Source organism: Diabrotica undecimpunctata, chromosome 10, assembly GCF_040954645.1.
Source record: "Diabrotica undecimpunctata isolate CICGRU chromosome 10, icDiaUnde3, whole genome shotgun sequence".
Taxonomy (NCBI): Eukaryota; Metazoa; Arthropoda; class Insecta; order Coleoptera; family Chrysomelidae; genus Diabrotica; species Diabrotica undecimpunctata.
In genome coordinates this window covers 71,689,616-71,710,587 of record NC_092812.1, presented here as the reverse complement: position 1 = coordinate 71,710,587, position 20,972 = coordinate 71,689,616, and the positions used below count along the sequence as shown (strand labels likewise).

At 34.0% G+C, this 20,972-nt stretch overlaps 1 protein-coding gene across 1 annotated transcript in view; it reads right to left on the bottom strand.

Moving 5' to 3' along the window:
• LOC140452405 (solute carrier organic anion transporter family member 3A1-like) overlaps window positions 1-20,465 on the bottom strand; it is a 174,141-nt gene extending 153,676 nt beyond the window's left edge. The window contains exon 1 of the mRNA XM_072546634.1: window positions 20,172-20,465. The gene's annotated coding sequence lies outside the window, so the exon portion shown is untranslated. The remainder of the gene's footprint in view (window positions 1-20,171) is intronic.
• Window positions 20,466-20,972: the final 507 nt, after the last annotated feature.

Genomic DNA, 20,972 nt, shown 5'->3' with positions numbered 1-20,972 from the left:
CTACTAACGACTCAACCTGACTAGGCCGAACATCCGGAAGAATCCCAAATCATCTTCCTAGGACTCCCTTTCGTGTCATTGAAGGTTACCAAATTCCAGACCACATTGTATCCCTATCAAGTTCCACAACCTACGATGGATTACACCCCAAATTAAGCTCATCATCTGTTATGCATCAGATTCAAGATAAGATCTACACAAGAATGACAAACTTATTGGAGTAAGGTATTCCAACACAAATATTAGTAATATATGAACTAATAGATGAACAGTTGAGTTTCACATATAAGAGTAATACAACAGGAAGAAAGTGTACCAAATTAAAGAACTGACATAACGAAATGGAGTTAACTAATTCTGGAATTCTCTAACTATAGCTGTAGCTACAACAGATTTATAAGAATAGCCAGAAAAAGCCAACCAAATATCACTAAATCATCGCTAATACAATACCTCAAGACATCATAAATGGATAACTCTTATAAATATTCAATCAAAGAAGTACTAGAGAACAAGGAATCAATTTCTTAAGAAACTGCAGATTAGGGTATGTTCACTAGTTACTTGTATCTATATAACAGAACATTGATCCTGACTCCTAATTACATATAAAAACAAAATGAGTTCCCAGGAAAGCTGATGCTAAACACAATATTCAATTGTTGAATACAAAAGATATATTCTAATAAGGCTGAGATCTAAGAGGTTACCATTTGTATCAGCACAACTAGATAATAAAGCTACAAAGGGTAGACAATATATGTATAATAGAAGTGAGATTAAAATTAAGACTATGTTTCAACAGAATAATACTTCTGAATTGTAATACTAGAATGTTTAGTACATCCTTCAATAATGATGATGATGATTAAACATTCTATCATAGAGATTCAGCATTTAAATTGATTAAGGTCTGATAGATATAACCAGGCAATTGTGAGCCCTGAAATCTGCTTCCTATCAGGTGCGCACTATTGATAGTAACACAAGTTTCGAACCCACGTATTTGCATAGCCATGCGAGGCAAACCAATTTCATAAGAAATGTTAGATACAAAAAAAAATAACAAAAGGTTACATAATAATTCGGCGTAACTTTTATCTCAACTAACTTCATTGAATTTTTAACGAATGAAGTCTAACTTAGGAATCACACTGTATACTAAAATTGTATTATCTAAAACAAATGACGCGATAACTTCTTTAGACCAAATGCTAACTAATGTATCAAAGAATATTACTAAGTATTTTAATAATTTTCCTGTAGGAACTACCAAAAACAACCTCAGGATCAAATAAACAAAATCTAAACATATACATGTATTTATGTATACCAATATACAGCAATGACACATATAAACATAATAAGGTACGAAGAGTTGACAGTTCTACACCAGTTTGATTTACCAAAAAAAAATTTGCTGTACCTACTTCAATATTATAACTAATAACAACAAAGCTAAATTTAGTAAGGGAAGCTAAAACTATTATATAATAGATAAACCATATTGTCTATCTGGTGACTAAAATCAAAATCCAATCATTTACCTATTCATTAAAAAATCAAGTATTACCAAAATTTAGAAAGAGGAATTAACCTAATCAATCCTGTCAGGTTAATCTTCTTCTGACGATGAAGAGTCTAAGTCATTGACAGTGTTATCTGGTAATAAGTCCTTTATATGAAATCGACCAAGACGTTTGTTGGACAAACTATCTTTCAATTCATATATTAAAGGAGATATTACTTTACTGACAATACATGGGACGTATTTTTGACAAAATTTGGCAGAAACAGCATCACCTTTACTAGACTTAACAAAATTACGTTTTAATACCCGATCACCAACAAAGAATCGCAAATCTCTTTTCCTCAAGTTATACTGACCCTGTGACTTAAGGTAAGAAGTTTTTAATTTCTTCCTGATGTCTGCAAATATTGGAGGTAGAGTCTGTATATCATCTAAACGATGAAGTTTATCTGATATTTGAGGTAGAATTGTGGAATTTCCTGAAACTAAACCAAAATAATCACCAGATAAGGCAACATTTCGACCAAAATTTAAATAAGCTGGGGAACACTGCGTAACTTCATGGACAGAAGTTCTTATGGCTTGAGCTATGGAGTGAATATATTGATCCCAAGCTCTGTGGTCTTGGTATGTATATGATCTTAGGGCTGTAACAATACTGCGGTTTACACGCTCACTATGATTAGCTTGCGGATGGTACGCAGCGTTATAAAAGATCTTCTGAACTTTGTATTTAGTTAGAAGGTCTTTAAAAGCCTTAGCTACAAATTGAGGACCATTGTCACAAGAGACAATTTGGGGAACACCAAATAACAAAAAGACTTGCTCCTCCAAATATTTCACAATGGCAGGAACTGTGGCATTACGAAGAGGAAAAACTAATGGAAATTTAGTGAAGTAATCCACGACCACCAAACAATAGGTATTGCCCTTATAACTACGAGGGTATGGTCCAATTAAATCCATAGATACCATCTGCCATGGGAAGTCAATGTTCCTAAAAGAACCCATTAATCCAGCTTGTGGCTTATTACTTGGCTTGCATGTAGCGCAAACTTTGCATCTAGAAATATATTTCTTAATACAGTTGCGCATACCAGGCCAATAATATAGCTCCGCTATCCTACTAAATGTTTTAAAGGAACCAAAGTGACCAGATGTCACATTATCATGAAAAGTACGAAGAATTTCATCCCTATTTGCGGTTGGGACGACAATTTTCCAATCCGACATATTAGTCAAGGCTTCAATTGGACTAACAACATGTTTATAAAGGATATTATGTTCCACTTTAAAATCAGGGTACTGACCAGGATTCTGAGTAACATTCTCCAACATTTTATGGTACCACGCATCCGGAACTAAAGTGGATACGTCAAGAAGATTGACATCAAATGTTCGAGACAAAGCATCAGCTACTACAACACCATTTGCCTTACGGTGGACAATGTTATAGTCAAACGCTGATAACTTACAAATCCAGCGGGACAACCGTTGGGATGGGTTACGCATAGAATGCATCCACAACAACGAACTATGGTCAGTGATCAAAGTACACTTACGACCTTCTAAATAATACCTGAAGGCCTCCAAGCCATGAATTATAGCAAGGAGTTCCCGCTCAGTAGTGGAGTAATTTTTCTGGGCCTTATTGAGCTTCTTACTAGTGTACGCTATGGGGTGCTCAGAACCATCTTTCATCTGAAAGAGGACACCACCTGAAGCAGTATTAGAACAATCTGTCATGAGGTAAAAGTGTTCACTGAAATCAGGAGAAGTCATGACAGGAGCACTGGTAAGAGCTTCTTTAATACGATGAAAAGCATCATCAGCCTCAGGATTCCAGGTAATAGTCTGACCCTTTTTCCTATTCTTAAGGAGGTCAGTAAGAGGTGATAATAAAGTGGAATAAGAACGTACAAACCTTCGATAGTACCCACACATACCCAAGATCCTACGTAACTGAGTAGTTGTTTTAGGTATGGGGAAGTCCTTGATAGCGGTTACCTTGTCAGGATCTGTCCTCAAACCTTGACTATCAACAACATATCCCAGGAATTTGAGATTAGGACGACAAAAATTACATTTATCCAAGTTGACAGTGAGATTAGCCTCTTTAAGGCGTGAAAATAACTTCTCTAATATTTCAATATGCGAAGTAAAATCAGGAGTAACAACTAAAATATCATCTAAATAATAAAATACAAATGGTTCAAGTTGTGGACCAATAACTAAGTCCATTAAACGACACATCGTCTGAGGAGCTGAAACTAGACCAAAAGGCATCGTGACAAATTGAAATAATCCTTTACCACTAACAGCGAAAGCAGTATATTTCTTACTCTCTTCACTCAAAGGAATTTGTAAGAAGGCCTTGGATAAGTCAATGGAAGAGATGTATTTCGCATTCTGGAGTTTGCTTAATATAACATCTATTCGAGGGATAGGATAAGCGTCCCTATTCGATGTGATACTGTTTAATTTACGACCATCAAAACAAATTCTGAATGATCCATCCTTCTTCTTTGTAAGCCACAGAGGACTACAATATGAAGAGGTAGAAGGTTCGATAATGTTTAAGGAGAGCATTGAATCGATTTCTTTACCTAAATCTGCTTGCCATGCTTGAGGTATGGGATATTGATACTGTCTGAAAGGAGTTGAAGTTCTCACTTCAATAGTATGAGACATTAAATGTGTACGGCCTAATTTATCTTTAGACGAAATAGATGAAAATTTAGAGATAATATCCTCTAACTGTTTTTGTTCCATTCCAGACAAACTAGAAAATTCACGAATAACACTTACAGTTGATAAATTAAAGGAAGAAATAGAGAACGAAAAGTCCGAACAATTTAATGTGCTATTAAATGCATTTAAAAAATCCATGCCAAGAATTATAGAATTTTGCACGGAAGGTATAATATAAAAGGTAATAGTTTTGCGAATATTTGCAACTAAAATTTCAGTTTCAAATTTACCTGTGATCGACTGAATGGTACCATCTGCAGTAGAGACTTGCAGGGAAGAAATAGGTATAATATTAATATTAGTGTTTTCTAACAATTGTAATGAATATGAACCTATTAAAGAAATGTTAGAGCCACTATCTAATAGAGCCAAACAAGAATGTCCTAATATCTTAATTTCAAGATAAGGTCGGTTATCATTATGTTTTCTGACTAATAAAGAATTAATATCAAAATCTAAAATATTATATTGGCCATCCAAATTATAAAATGGTACTAACTTAGACATATTATCATTGCCAACAAATTTACAAACTGGTGTAGAAAATGGAACTGTTTCCCTGTGCTGATTAGGTTCATTACTAAAATTATGACTTACGACTGGTGGAGATAATCTAAGGTCAAGCAAACAGCTCGAGTTAACCGCAGTGTGGTTGACAGTTACTTTTTTGCTTGCTTTGGTTTTTGTTTGTTGTGCTTTGGTTGGTGAGTGTTTTTCTTTTCTTGAGTGGGTGATTTCGAAGTGCTGGGGAGTATTGGACCTGTGGTTTCGTTTACTGTTGTGTTTGTAGTCCCTGATGGGGTTGTAGACTGAGGAACGCTCAGGGGACGAGCCTCTGTCCGCTCGTTTCCCGAACACTTAAAACAGTTACGTTTGAGTGTGTTGTCTCTACCACAACCGTGACAGAAAACACGTGTACGAGGTGTCACGCACTCATAAAATGCATGGCCAGGCTCACGACAATTCCAACAAGTCAAAGACGAATTCACCACAGATACATTCTGTGTATGAGTTTTGGGTTGCCAAGAACGATTTCTAGAGAAACTTAAGTTAAATGAAGGACCAGAAGTAGGTCGAGACGTCCTTGCAGAAGAAGAAGACCAAGATAGAGTTTCCTCTAAACGTTTACACTTCTCCGTGATATCCTCGATACTCTGAATGTCCATTAAAGCTAATTGCTGATGGTAAAAAGGCAACAGACACTTAAGAATGATCTTTATTTTGGCAAAGTCGGATAGAGGAGTCTCAAGTCGACTACACATGCCCAAAATGGTGTTAATAAACATAGTGACAGGTTCGTTTGGCTTTTGTTTACGGTTTTTGATTTCGTCTAGGAGATCATCTTGGAAAGAATAAGGCAGAAAATCAGATTTTAATTTCTGAGCCAACTCAGACCAAGTGGAAAAGCTATGACGGTTGTTCATAAACCAAGTAAACGCAGGACCTGTAAATAATTCAGCAGAAGCTGCAAAAAGATCATCCTCACTCACACCTCTTGAAATACGAAGACATTCCACTCTCTCCAAAAAGGTAATGACTTCATCATGATGACCTTGACCAGAAAACAAAATTCCCCACTTATGTACCTGAATTGGTTTAGGGTGTGAAAACGAATTAGCTGCATGAACAGAAGAAATAGGAGTGGAAGTGGCTGCCGGATTTACTCGAGAATCAAGTTCACCTTCTAAACTAAGAATTCTAATGGAAATAGAGCGCTTGAAAATTTGTTGCTCCTCATCTGAGCAAGATAGTAAATGTGCACGACCAGAGATATGAGTAAGACGAGAAATTAACCTGGAATACATGCTATCATGGACAGTCCCTCTAAAATCGGATATCCTCTGAGCCAGGTCCTCCAACGTCTGGTTTATCTCCTGTTGTTGTTCCAGAAAAGGAATATCTACAGAAGAAATTTGTCGAAAGCTCCTATTTCCTTGCTCTTGTTTCAAGGCACCGCGCAATAATTGGTGTTTTTTCTCAACCTTGGTAGACTCTTCAAAGGGAATTCCCCTTATCCTCAGCTCATAATCCACTTCCTTAACTAATAAATGCTCAGCCTTAAAGGTACACATGATGAAAGAGAGGAAAAAAAAATATCACCAACAAACCAAAATCAACAATGTGTTTAACCAAATGTAATTAATAAAGGTGTACCTATACCTTTAAATATAAATATATTTAAAATAATTTAAAGTTGGTTTGAGAGATCAAATGACAATAAGTAAATTGAACTTATTTTTATATATAGTATGCAATAATTGACCAAAAAAATATATATTATATAGTGTGATCGCACCTAAACAAAACCACTATTGGCTAATAACAATGTAAATAGTAATACAATAAATTATTCAATATTTCTCAACAAATGTACAGGTATCACTAACCCGATCAAACCAGAAATGTCAAACCAATATAATTATGAAAAATATTATACTAAATGAAGGTTTACAATTAATTATTAATTTAAAGTTAACAAAACCACCAACACAGCAATATAAGACACTATTTAATATTTCTGAGATACTGTAGCAAAGAACACTGGATCTAAATAACTATCAAATATGCAAAAATAGACAAACAAACTAGAAACAGTTTAAAAAGAGACAAATAAATTAAGGAATACTATCTTACTGAAAATCTGGGCTCCACGTTGGACTACGCCACTGTAACAAAATTATATTTCTCCACTTTGGGCGCTACTGTAAGAAATATAGTAGGCAGATCCCTTGGGACTATGTCCCTGATGTTATAAGATCTGTAGAGTAGTGTGAAGATAAGTTTGAAACTAAATTAAAATAAGAGTTGAAACTGAATGCAGTTAGGCTAGCTGGGTATGCTTGAGACTGGCCAGTTGATACTCAAGGTAGGGTTAGGCCTATTTGCATGCCCTGAGAAAACAGTAAAGAATAGGAAAGATGTATATTAACTAAGGAAATATAAGAATAACCAAAACGAACTAAGGGTAAGTACTGACAACAGGAATATATGAGAGAAGAATGATTTGGGCGCCAGGGAAGATGTTTACTGGACTCTTAGTCTAACAAACACTTCACCTAGTGACTTTATTGCTGCTGTTAACTATGTTTTCTGTAACTAGATATAACTTTATTAAAAAAAAAAGGTTGTTTAATAAAACAGATTATTACTTATAACCCAATTTAATAATAATAAAATAGAAAAACCTGTAAACCGTAATATACAATTTAACTTAAATACCCTATCATACAAAAACCCTATTGATCCCTATTTACAATATATTTACACACTCTAATATGCTAGAAAAGTAGGAACTTTTATTATGAAGTTTTATTCATGAATTAAAACAAAATTTACTACAACCAACCTATTTATATATATTAAAACAATTATTACCCTTCCCTATATTTAACACAATGTATCAGTTCGACAATTTCTAAGTTGATTCCAATCAGATAACCTGTAAATATATTTCAATTGGTCTGTTCAGAAAGGAACAGATCCAAGATGAATCAGTGACGTTACCAGTAGGGCTGTAAAAATACAAAATGGACCTTTGTGCACAAATGACCTTACAAAGTGTATTAAAATCCACCCCTACCCTGTTATTACTAATACATATATATAGTTAAAATATTTAATGACACAAAAAAAATAAGCAAATGATGTTAAGAAAAAAAATTGAATGTAAGATATATAATGATACGCAAATATGAATTATGAAAATTGACTAGGATTATTTTTAAGTTTTGGTTCGTTCACTCACTAAAGTTTAAACAATATTTAAGTAACTTATTTTTACGATATTACCAAACAGTAAAAAAAAACCTGTCTACTCTCAAGCCGAGAAGGTTCTTCTTCCGGACGCCTTACGCCGCCGGGACTCGTTCGGGTGAAAGCTGTAAGCCCACTGTTCTAGCACCAAACTGAATCGCTATTCCAATATTCGGGAAAAACCAAAAAAAAAACTCCAAACTAAACTCAACTGGAAGCTATTACCCCAAATCCAAAATAATGTTTATTGTATTGACTTTATATTCTTTCTTCCTCCAACGACTAAAATAAAATCAAAGAAGCTCTCATTAGCTTTATTCAGAGTTGATAAACAACAAGGCGGTTAGGACAAGAAAAACTAGTCAGAAGATGATAATTAGTGAAGGTTTCGTACACTTTTTGTGACCTTGGAAAATTAATCGAAAACTATGTATTTAAAAAAAATGTTGGGAATTTACTATGAATATTTCACTGAAGAACTAAAATTTAACTTATCACGAATATATTATAGGCAAATAGTAATGAAGGATCTCCTTACATTACCGAATTGCTTGGATATTGATGAGAACGTGTACTTAGGAGAATTTCTAACAGAAAGAATTCTGAACGTGATTTGACTAATATAATTAAGGTAAAATTATTGAATAAATGATTTTAATATGAAACTAATAATGGTTAAAAAAAAATGATGTACTTTAATTAAAATGAAACTCACCCAACGCAACAATATTTCATCAATTGAACCAAAATCTTCTTTTTCCAAAACTTCTAATATAAAAAAAAAACGCCTTCTTTAACTTAATATCACCTCTGAATAACTTAAATTTCTTTTCTGATAACTTGAGCCATGTGGCGTTGGTCGTTGAAAGATCACTCTTCTGACCCGTTCGAAGGTTGGATATAAAGTGAGCTCTTCCACTTTTAAAATCGTCGGCTTCCGTCAGTTCCAAGTTAAGCGGAAGCGGCGGTAAGCAGTTTGACCAATTGATAAACAATTGATAATACGATTACATGTATAGTTGGTTGCATACCTTACAGGCAGAATTAAGTTATTTTAAATTTCTCAGTAACGATAAAGTAATCTTATCGTTACAAATGGTTGGTGTCCACCTTTGTAGCAATACCAAAAACAGTATATGCCAAAGATTGTTCAGACTATGGGACAATATCACTAATAAGTCATACCCTCAAAATATTTCTAAAGGTGATTCATGGAAGATTATATAGAAAACTAGAAGATGATATGGATGATACTCAGTTTGGGTTCAGCAAGGGACTGGGACGAGAGAGGCACTGTTTGCTTTTAATGTCCTCTCTCAAAGATGCTTAGATATGAACCTAAATATTTATTCCTGTTTCATCGACTTCGAGAAGGCATTCGACAGGGTCCGACATGAAAAACTAATAGAAGTACTGAGAAACAAAGATATAGACAGACGAGACTTACGAATCATTATCAATCTGTATTGGAATCAAAAGGCCAATATAAAGATAGAAGAACAAAAGTCCGAAAATATAGATATAAAGAGAGGAGTAAGACAGGGCTGTGTTCTGTCACCATTACTGTTTAACGTGTACAGTGAAGCCATATTCCAGGAAGCGATAGCGGATCTGGGTGATGGAATCCCTGTAAACGGAAGAATATTAAATAACATAAGATTCGCTGATGACACCGTTATAATGGCCGATACCCTGGAATCGCTACAAGAATTGGTAAATAGAATTAACGATTATTGCATTAGATACGGACTAAAAATAAATAAGAAAATAACTAAATTTATGATTATCTCAAAAACGCAACATGGAAATGAAAGATTAATGATAGAGCAAACCCAAATAGAAAAAGTAGAGACATACAAATATCTGGTAGCCTGGGTTGATGACAAAAATGACCAAAGCAGAGAAATCAAAGTCCGAATTGAAACTGCAAGGCAAGCATTTGTGAAAATGAAGACAATGCTTACCAAGAGAGACCTTCAGTTGCATCTCAGATTGAGGGCTCTAAGATGTTACATATTTTCTATCTTACTATACGGAATGGAAGCTTGGACATTGAAGAAACAACACATAAGAAAAATAGAAGCGTTCGAAATGTGGTGTTACAGAAGAATATTAAAAATTCAGTGGGTTCAAAGGATTACCAATGCTGAGGTACTACAACGTCTAAATAGGGAGTTACAAATTATGAACAGCATAAAAAGAAGAAAAATAGAGTATTTGGGTCACATAACCAGAGGAGAAAAATATGAGCTGCTGAGAATTATTATGCAAGGAAGGATCCAAGGAAGAAGAAGCATAGGAAGAAGATGCATCTCCTGGCTGAGGAACCTTAGAGAATGGTTTAACTGTAGTTCACTACAACTTTTCAGAGCAGCAGCCAACAAAGTGACCATAGCCGTTATGATATCCAACCTCCGATAGGAGATGGAACTTTAAGAAGAAGAATGTATATATATATATATATATATATATATATATATATATATATATATATATAGCTGACGTAGATTAACAATTTCTGTACTATTTCTAGGTAACCCGGTCGTTCAGGTTTTGGTGTTAACGACAACTTACGTAGCTGGAACCAACGAATTTACGTGCTATCCAAAGCACGGCGGCGCGGCGAGGCGGTTCATCATCATTCTGGCTTTAGAACCCTGCGTGAGTCCTAGCCTCCTCAAGAATTTCTTAACAGTCGTCCCTATCCATCGCCTTTCTCCGCCAAGCACGTATTCCCATATTTCTTATGTCTTCATCGATGTTATCAAGGAACCTTGTTTTGGGTCTACCTCTTCTTCTCTGACTAATGGGTCTATCAAGGAGCGTTTTTCTAGCTGGGTCATTTTGTTTTATCCGCATTACATACCATATCCACCTAAGACATCCTTTCTTAATATGTTCTACGATATCTGGTTCCTGGTATATGGTATAAAGTTCGAAGTTGCATCGTCTTCTCCACACTCCATTGTCATTCACTGCTCCATAGATTCGCCTTAGTACTTTTCTTTCGAAACATCCTAACATGTTTTCATTACTTTTTGTTAGCACAGGTTTCTAAAACATGTTAGGCGTATTATTGTTTTGTATAGTTTTATTTTTGTATTTCTCGATATAATTGTGAATTTAAGGAGGAGATTGAGCCCAAAATAGCATCTGTTGGCCGTGCAAATTCTGCGGTAGTATTATTTTCAGTGCTAAGGAGCGCTCCCAGGTATACAAATTCTTTCACTGCTTCGATGACGTCGTTTTCTATAACAAGTGGTCGTAGTATTTGTGGTTGCGTGCTTATTTTCATATACTTCGTTTTGTTGGTGTTTATTATTAAACCCATTTTTGTAGCTTATTCTTTTAATGCTACATGCGCCTCTCGTACAGCGTTTTTCGTTCTCCCAACAATATTGACATCATCAGCATCAGCAAGGATTTACACTGGTTTATTATATATTGAACCAATGGTAGTGATTTGTGACATATGTATTACTTTTTCCAGAGCCAGATTGAACAGTATACAGGAAAGAGAGGGTCTCCCTGGCGCAGCCCGTTATTTGTTTTAAAAGGTTAAGATATTTTCCCCTGGATTCGTACTCTACATTCAACTTTTTCAAGAGTTAGTTTTGTTAAAATTACCAACTGATTTGTTATTCCTAGCTCCTTCATTGCTTTGAACATTTCTCTTCTATTCACAGAGTCGTAGGCTGCTTTGTAGTCTATTAATATGTAATGAGTATCAACGGCGAGGCGGTTCAGTTACATTATAAATTGAATTGGTGTCTGCCGAGATTAAACCCGGTTGGCAAGATGGCTTGGTAAGCGAGTAGCTAGCCACTCCTAGTTACTCTTTGTTCATCAGGATACTTCTTACAGACTGGCATAATACTTTTTTATTTCTTCATCTCCCTGGTCTGCTATGGATGTCTAAGTTACTTAGTGTTCCTGGTGCAAAATACCTCTAACCGTTTGCCATGTCAAAATTCTCAGACTATCCAGGATATTCTTAGCACCTGCTGGCTACTGAAAGCATGCCAAGACTCGGAGTCCGTATTGTTTAGACCCTCAGTGGTATTTGCAATGCTTTTTCTAATAACTGCTTTCGTGGTACAAATGTGTCCTTCGAACTGTATAGTGTAGACTCGTAGTCCAGGAAAGAGTAATTCTAAAATTTTTAAAACAAGGGAGACAGAGATATACGTCTGATCCTCATTTTTGTTTAAATATCACTATTAGCGCATTCACTCCCTTCTCACGTCTTGTATACTAACACTAGCTACCACATAGTCACCAATTATGACATTTTAACTTCTGCGCCTGGTGAAACATAAAACAGTCGGGTTTTTGGAGATATACTAGATAAAATATAATAATCCATGCCCTGTAAATTTCATTTGATTTTTACATATTTAGAAATATTATATTCCTTTTGGACGTCCATCGTATGAATGTTGTCTCATCCGACCAAAGCAGCGTTTTAATTAATTAGAAAATAAATATTTTTGGATATTAAGGTCATGTACAAAAATACGTCGTGTGTTGAGATAACAACATAAAATACAAGTAAAGTAGCTTGCATAGCTATAAAAGGATGATAGTCTTAAATAATGTAATATATGGGTACAGCGGCGATGCAGTTTTATAGGTTTAGACAAAAATGTAATAAAACAGTTGCAAAAGTACGGAAGGTTAACAGTATTTTTACTATGTCTGCATTTTATTGACAATACTTGTTCGAAACGACGTCTAGACGTAAAATATTTTAGTTTTATATCTATACAGGGTTGGTGTATGTTCAAAAGGATGAATATGTCCGCTCGGGTATTAAATATCTTTGGTTTTATGCTATTCCTTATGCAATCAGGTTGAGAAAACAAAATAAAACTTCAAGGACAGTAGAAATAATTCTTCAAAGCATTGGTAAAAGTAAAAGTAAAAAGCTACGTCTAAAAAGTTTATCGCACAGACTTTCTCAAACAGCTTCGACATCACCGGTAAAAGTGATATTGGCCTATATGAGAAGACTTCGTTTGGTGATTTCTCTGGTTTTGGTATCATTATAACCTCGGATATTTTCCATAAATTTGGAACATATCTCAATCTAAATCCAGCATTAATCACGTTGGTCAATTTTACTATGGCTTTACGAAACAGGTTTTTGGTCATTCTCCAGTGATAAAATCATATCTTGGTGCTTCCTTCGAAGATGGGGCTCTAACGATATATCATAATTAATTTTGTCCTCAGGTGGTTTCAATGGATTTTCGATATAAATGTGGAAAATCTCTCTGCTTAGTGCTACTAGCCCAATTACCGTCTTCTAGTTTAATGGGCACAGAATGGATCTTTTTATCCGTTTTGTTGCTTTCCATAGAAAGTAATCAGTGCTGCTATCATCTGTCAACTCGCTCAGGTAAGAACCGATTTACTCATGTTTTATGTTTTGAATCTCTATTTTAAGTTTAACTAGCATTGTTCAAATGAGCTTTGGTTTATTGCCACCTTCTTCTTAGTTTTATTTTCTCTTTAATTAACTTTTTAGTTTCCTTCGGACAGTTGTTTGACACCCAGCATATTCACACAAATTTCAAGCCAGAAAACGCGCTCCACAAATTTTTTTTATTTGAAAATAAAATCTATGCGTTAATTTTTCTTGAATTGTGCTTTTAAGTTTCTTAACACTATTTTCTGATTGAACCATCAACAATGCTATAGAACTTACAAATAATAATAATTAAACCAATTTAAGTTAAGAAATAATTATTTTCAAACAAATGTACATATGTACTAAAATCTAACTATGTTTCACAGGATACGCCGAACAATCAAACATTATAAATACAAAGGATAATTTGATTCAATCAATTTATGAAGCAATTCATTATTTTTTTTTGTTTGAACAGTAAAAGTTCGTTATAGCGAACAAACCCAGCTCAAATGCGTTGATCGCATCTTGTGCTGTCACTTGCGGAGAGGTTGCAATTACGTCGTCATGATCTTCTTGATTTATTGTTGTGTAACTAGAACATTTTACCCATATTTCATCTTATTCTTATTGTGCCGTCTTTCAACGAAGGTTGGTGATCACATTTTTAAATGCTTCCCTATCTTTTGCAATGTGAAATATCCATTTAACACTGAGGTTAGTCCAATCACTCATTTTAAGTGTTTAAGTTAGTCCAAGATTTCTTCTTTCGCGTTTTCTTCCATCTACTCTTCCTTGCATGATGCCGTGTAGAAGAGATTTATCGTTTTGAAGTATGTGGCCCCGATCCGATGTTTTTCTTATTTTAATCATGTTCATAAGCTTTCTGCCATTTCCAGTTCGTCTTAACACTTCTTCGTTTAAGACTTTTCATAAGAAATAGTTTTATCACCATCCATTTCACAGTACCAGATTTCCAACCTCACGAAGTTATCTGTGTTTCGACAGCTCGATTACTTCCCGAAGTAACGGTGATTTGTAGATCGTTGTGGTGACAATATCTGGCCATAATTTTGTCTATGAGGATGTAATATCTGATAGAAGTAATGTATTCCAAGATAACAAAGAGCAAAAACCAAATCTTTAATGTTGACTTCTTTTAACGTTTTTTCTATGGGCTGTTTCTTTGATAGGGCTCTCAGCAGCAGATTTTTATTACAATCTTGCTTTAAAAACTGAATAATATGCTGATACATTGGTTTAATCAGTACAGAGCAGTTTGGTGGAAGAAACATCACACTGTTGCATTTGTCCTGTGTTGTTAGTTCTTCTTCAGACGGATAACGGGGAGCATTATCAAGAAGCAATATCAATAACGCCTTAGGGGAAAAATTATGATGTTTCAAATATGTTTTAACTTCTGGTACAAAGAATTCATCAAATCAGTTTTGAAAAGGTCTTTTGTCTTCTACGCACTTGTTTCGCACGCCCATACCAGCGTGCCTGGCAAATCAATTTTTTTGAATGCACGTGGCTTATTAGATTTTCGAACTATCACCATTTTTAGCGCGTGTGTACTGCATTGTCAGCACATGATCATCTTGTTCACATTGTTTACTAATCTTACGTCCAAGCGCAGAATTTTCGTTTTTTAAATTTCGTTTTCGAAACAAACGATTTGTTAAGTATCACACGCCTAAAAAGCCCTGATTCATCTGAATTGTATACCTGTGACGAGCTAAGATCTAAATCTTTCACGTCTTGTAAAAATCTCAATGCAAATGGCTCTATGCAGGTTGTGGTGTTGGCCTTCTACTACACTAGTCCAACTGGTGGTTAGGTCGCTATTTCTCCCAAAAGAAAGAGATATAGAGAAGTTTAGTTGTATATTGACAGCCAAAATAGCGAAACGCGTTTTAGATATAAATCAAGTAATATTTAATTTGAACGTTTATTTTCTTCTTCTAAATGTTCTTCTTCTAGAGAAGTTGGCGGCGACCACATCTTATTCTATTCACAGCAATTGCTGTGCTAAAACTGCTAAAGAAAACAATGGAGGCCCTTTGGGACCAGTTCAATCCATACATAAACGTGTGTGTGATGCATTGTGTATTAGTGAGAGAAAACTCAAGTCAGTCTAAGACTAAAGTTCTTCCTGATGGTTGAAAGTTTGAAATTCTAGACATTATATAAAATGCATAAAAAGAAACATGTTTCTGTAGAGACGGTGTTGTGGAATCAAACGGATTAGGCATGATGAGAGTATAAAATCCATAAAACACACCGATACTGAGAAAAAGAGACATATTATATTGCATGCGGATGGAAAACATGGTTTTATTGATGGAGTGGATCCTGTGTTTTCGTCAAAATCAAAGTCGGTTGATTATCAACATGAATACGAAGATGTTTCTGAAATGGTTGAAAGACAAACTGCGTCCAAGTTTACATGAACCATCTGTTATAGTTTTGTACAATCCTCCGTACCATTCGGAAATTTCAAATAAGCAACCAACAAATTCCTGGACAATACATAAAATAAAAGAATGATTAACGAATGAAAATATTTCATTTCCTCAGGATTCTTTTAAGCCGGAATTACCACAGTTGGCCAAAAGGAATGTAAAACCAAAAATATTTATAGTAGACGAAATTATATATACTTTTGGACATAATGAGTTAAGACTGCACATTTACCAGTGTAAATTCAATCTCATTAAACATTTTTGGGGAATATGAAAAATTTACTACAATAACTAAGTATATTGGACGTAACCGTTACAGCGACGTAGCAGTTTTGGAAACATGGCAAGAAGCAGTGACCCTTTAAGTCAAAGATTTCATCTCTAATCGAAAATGGGCGCAAATTCGTGAAATATACTGTAGTCAAATTCAAATTAAGACAATGCGCGTCGAGCCCAACAGTGGTAGCGCGTGGAATGAAATTGGATGACTCACTCACTTATAAGACCTCCAACATTGCATTGTTTCAAATTTCAAACACTATTTAATCATATTGGGTTTCCCATTATGTTTAAATCTAACAATTAGAGATGGTGGCACATTCAAGAAAATGAAACTGTTAGAATATTGTGATTAATTATAACATATAAGTATTATATTTCAGTTTACTGAACTCTAATATTTATCAATTACTAATAAACATCCAGAGTTGGGCATAAAAACCAATCATATCCTAAATGTAGAATAAAGTCAACTTCTATAACTCCATAGAATAGAAAGAACCAAGTTGGAATTTGAACTGGAAACTTTTCCTGTTGAGAACTGAATCCAACAATAATATAATAAAACTCTTGTTATTACACATGTTGACAAATGTGTAATACTCACACATTTTTTGTCTACATATGAAAGATATGGTATGGTAATGGGAACTAAGTCATTAAGATATAAATGTACAAAAACAAGGAACAAGAAAAAAAAAGCAAGTAGATAAAGGAAAGGTATAAGCATACACATGATATCACACACATACACAAATCGCCATGAAATGGATACCACCAAATCGTAAGAAACGAGGAAGACCAAAAAGAACATGGAAGGAGGGAATAACAAAGGCAATGAGCTCCCGAGACTTGACCGAAGAACAATGGAATGATAGAAATTCGTGGAAATTAGGCATCGGACAACGACGCAAGACGTTTTGAAACCGATATATATATATATATATATATATATATATATATATATATATATATATATATATATATATACATATGAGCATACACATTTGAAAGTGTTCAGTCATTTATAAACTTGGGGTACAAATCACAGCATGCAGTAAATAGGGCCAAGTAAAAGCTAGAATTGCCTAAGGAAAAACAAATTCGAGTTATTGATGAAAACATGAGCTGTATTTTTAGTAGTACTTAAATATAGTAGAAAGATGGGGAAGAACCAGTGGCGGCTTTTGGGGGTAGGCAAGATAGGCCGGGCCTACCCAATACTTTTAAGAGCTTTAAAATTGAAAAACATATATTCAAAAATTATGTTAATGCATGTAAATAACTTTTAAATGTACTAAATCACTCAATACATTAGCGTCCGTTAATACAACTATGTTATTATATTACCACAGAAAGCATCGAATCGTATTCAGGCATTTTAAATATCATTAATAAAAAAATATAGGCCCGATCGGAACTGGCTGTTCCAGCTCACATAAGATCCTCGTACAAAAAGCGTTTGAAGTTAAGCAGCTTGCCGGACAACGATTTATATTGTCGTGTTTATGCTTGCTGTTTAGGCACCAGACGATCGGGCCTACGATGACCATCTTTGTCACTTGTAACGTAATTATCGAATAAAAAAAATTTCGTAAAATTCGAAGAAAAAAAATCACATTTGAAATTGATAGAAAAAAAATTATTATGAATGAAAGGCCTACTCCAACATTGCGTATTTACCAAAAAGATGGGAAAAAGGTGCGTACTTTTAATTGCTCTTGGTATGATGTCTACAAATGGTTGTCTGGATGTATTATGAAAAACAGACTATATTGTTGGCCGTGTTTGTTATTTTTCAATAAGAAATGTGTATGGAATTGTGAAGGATACTTTAATTTAAAAAATATGTCTGCCTCCTTACAAAACATTCTAGTTGCAAGGAACATTTAAGTAATTTCCTGTCCTTTAACGGTGTACAGAAGAGAGCGTTTTCTGTTCGCGATTTTCTAGATAAATAATCAAAAATCGCAAAAATTAGATACAACGCAGAAGTTAAAATAAACAGAGAAATCATTAAAAAATTAGTTAGGGGGAGTCATGACCCCGTGACCCCTCTCTCTGGATCCATCACTGATTATACATAGCTATATGTAATTTGCTGGCTTGGCCTACCCAAAATTTTACTACACCAGCCGCCACTGGGAAGAACTAATAAAGAGATAGCAACAGTATATAATAAATCTAAATCAACAACATACACACAGGGAAAACAAGATGATGACAAAAATAATACTAAATAGAAAACTTATTGGGAAAACACAAAGATAGACCAAACAAAGGATTGGTGGAAAGTATTAGAAATACAAACACTAAAAGACCACATAATGGAAAAGGAAGCCTGAAAGCAAGGAACTTTATAATGACATTAGTAAACATTGAAAAATTTGTGTAAATGATAAGTATTCAATAAAACATATATTGTATTTATTTACAATACAAAAATATATTAATATATACCACTTATACTACAGCAATATTTATATTTGTGGATGTAATATTTTTATAATATTTTCATTTATTTTTCTAAAAACAAAGTTCAAATATTTAACTGAGTGGGTCCATTACCACCACAGATAAACCCAAACTGCCAAAACTAGTTCTCATGTTTACCAAGCAGGTAGCTGAATAAATCAGTAGCTGGTGTGAATGTGAAACCTGAAAACAATATCTTGTTTGGATGACTCACTCACTTAGGACCACCAATATGGCATTCTTTGAAAGGATATTTAGTGGGATTGGGTTTCCCATTATTTTTGAATTTAAATAGGGCTAGGGAAAACAATTGGAGATGGTGGCACTTTCAAGAAAATAACAAACTGTTTAATGAGCTCCAATATTAATTTGTCAATTACTAATAAAAATCACTCAAAACTTCATTAAGAATAATATATAAATATATCCATCCACTTTTTTACCTAGTTTGGCTACTAGACTATTCAGATCCTGAATCTAGATCAAAATCCACTTTTGTAACAGTATAGAAAGAACCTAAGCATTTAAACTGGAAACTTTCCATGTTGGGAACTGAATCCATTTCTTTCATAACAAATAACCTTCTTGAGTGGAACAAAATATGGGCTATAATAATATAGTTTCTAAATAAAGGTTAGTAAATATAGCAGAAAGACGAAGAAGTAGGTCTGATAAAGAGGTAAGTAGTAAAAAAATGTACAATGAATTTAAATCAACAACATATTATATAAAAGCAAAGGGAATAAGATGGTTGGAGTACTCAAAAAGGTGGAAACAAATAGAATAACAAAAATAGTGTTAATTAGAAAACTAATTGGCAAAAAACACAGAGATAAACCACACAAAAGATAGATGGAATGTATTAAAAACACTAAAAGACCACAAAATGAAAAATAAAGCCATGGGCTAAGGAACTACTCAAAATTAGTAAAAATAAGCATTGGAAAAACTATTAATATAATAAAGGGACTTATATTAAATAGTACATGATAAGTAAATAAAGAAGAACACCACGACTTTATGAATAAATAAATAAATTTAATTTATATTTGAGGGAATACAAAATAAATCTCCAGCAAATATTTTTAATATAGAAAGCAATTTGTAACATTTTCATTTACCTAGATGTTGTCCTGAAAAATTATATTTACTGAAATACTTTATTGTCTTATGAATCCTAGTCAGTATAACAGACATTAATAGTTACCTAGTTATTAGTACTATAATTATTTAATGTTATTAAGGTTATTACAGTTATGAAATACTTTTAGTTTAATTTACCTAACAGAGGTGTGAAACGGATCGTAAAAGTCGATACAATAAAAAGAAAGGAAGGGTTTTGTCATGATTACATTACCAAAAATAATGTAATATTATTGCATAGCATTGGTTTTATTAACTGAGAGACATAAAGTGTGTCAAAAAATGACTTTTATTTTAATAACATGGATGGACTACAGCTTTTTGTAGGAAAAAGTGCTTAAAGAAATGTTAGTGTAGTTACCTCCAGGAGTTCAATGTTTCATCACCAAAGGGCCTTAGAAAATGCACTTAGTTTAATAAAATTCGTTTTTAATTTATCACAACACAGAAGAGATCACAGAATATAGTTTTTACATGTTCTGAGTTAATAACTAAAAAGTCTAAACATTCCACTAACAAATCCAATAAAATATATTAAACAAACCAGAGCACATGCACTTACAGCTGTGATCTGTCACGTCACTGCGATTTTGTCCGTGCACAATGGATTGACTGAAGTTGAATTCAGGCACAAGCACAAGGTACAAACCCTCACATTCACATCGTTCAAACAAAAATCAGCAGCTCACAACAAAAACATTGATATGTAGATGCCTGTATGAATTTCTCTCCTTTCGTAAATGCAGACTTCGCTACAGAAGAACGTGAAATTAGTCTCGACTACAAATTTTTTCCGCTACTAACCTTAAGATGGCGTTGACAAGTATAACATTTAAAATTATATATAAAATTAAACCATGCTAAATTTTTAGGTTTGTAGATGAGATTAAAAATGTTATCTTGTTTTAAAAAGAGAATCCATCTTGCAGACTATAAATACTTCTAGTTCATAAAGAGATGCGAAATTCACATTACCAAAATTGAGGGAGAAAGTACAAACACATCAGCGAACTTCGTAAATAACATCTTCAAACACTCGTTTCACAAAATCATACCACCGAAAAAATTCCAAATTCTAGATAAGAAAACCCGAATAGAACTCAAATAAGTAATAATCTGGAAGTAATGGTCCAAAAGCTAATGGAAATTGGATTAAGTATTC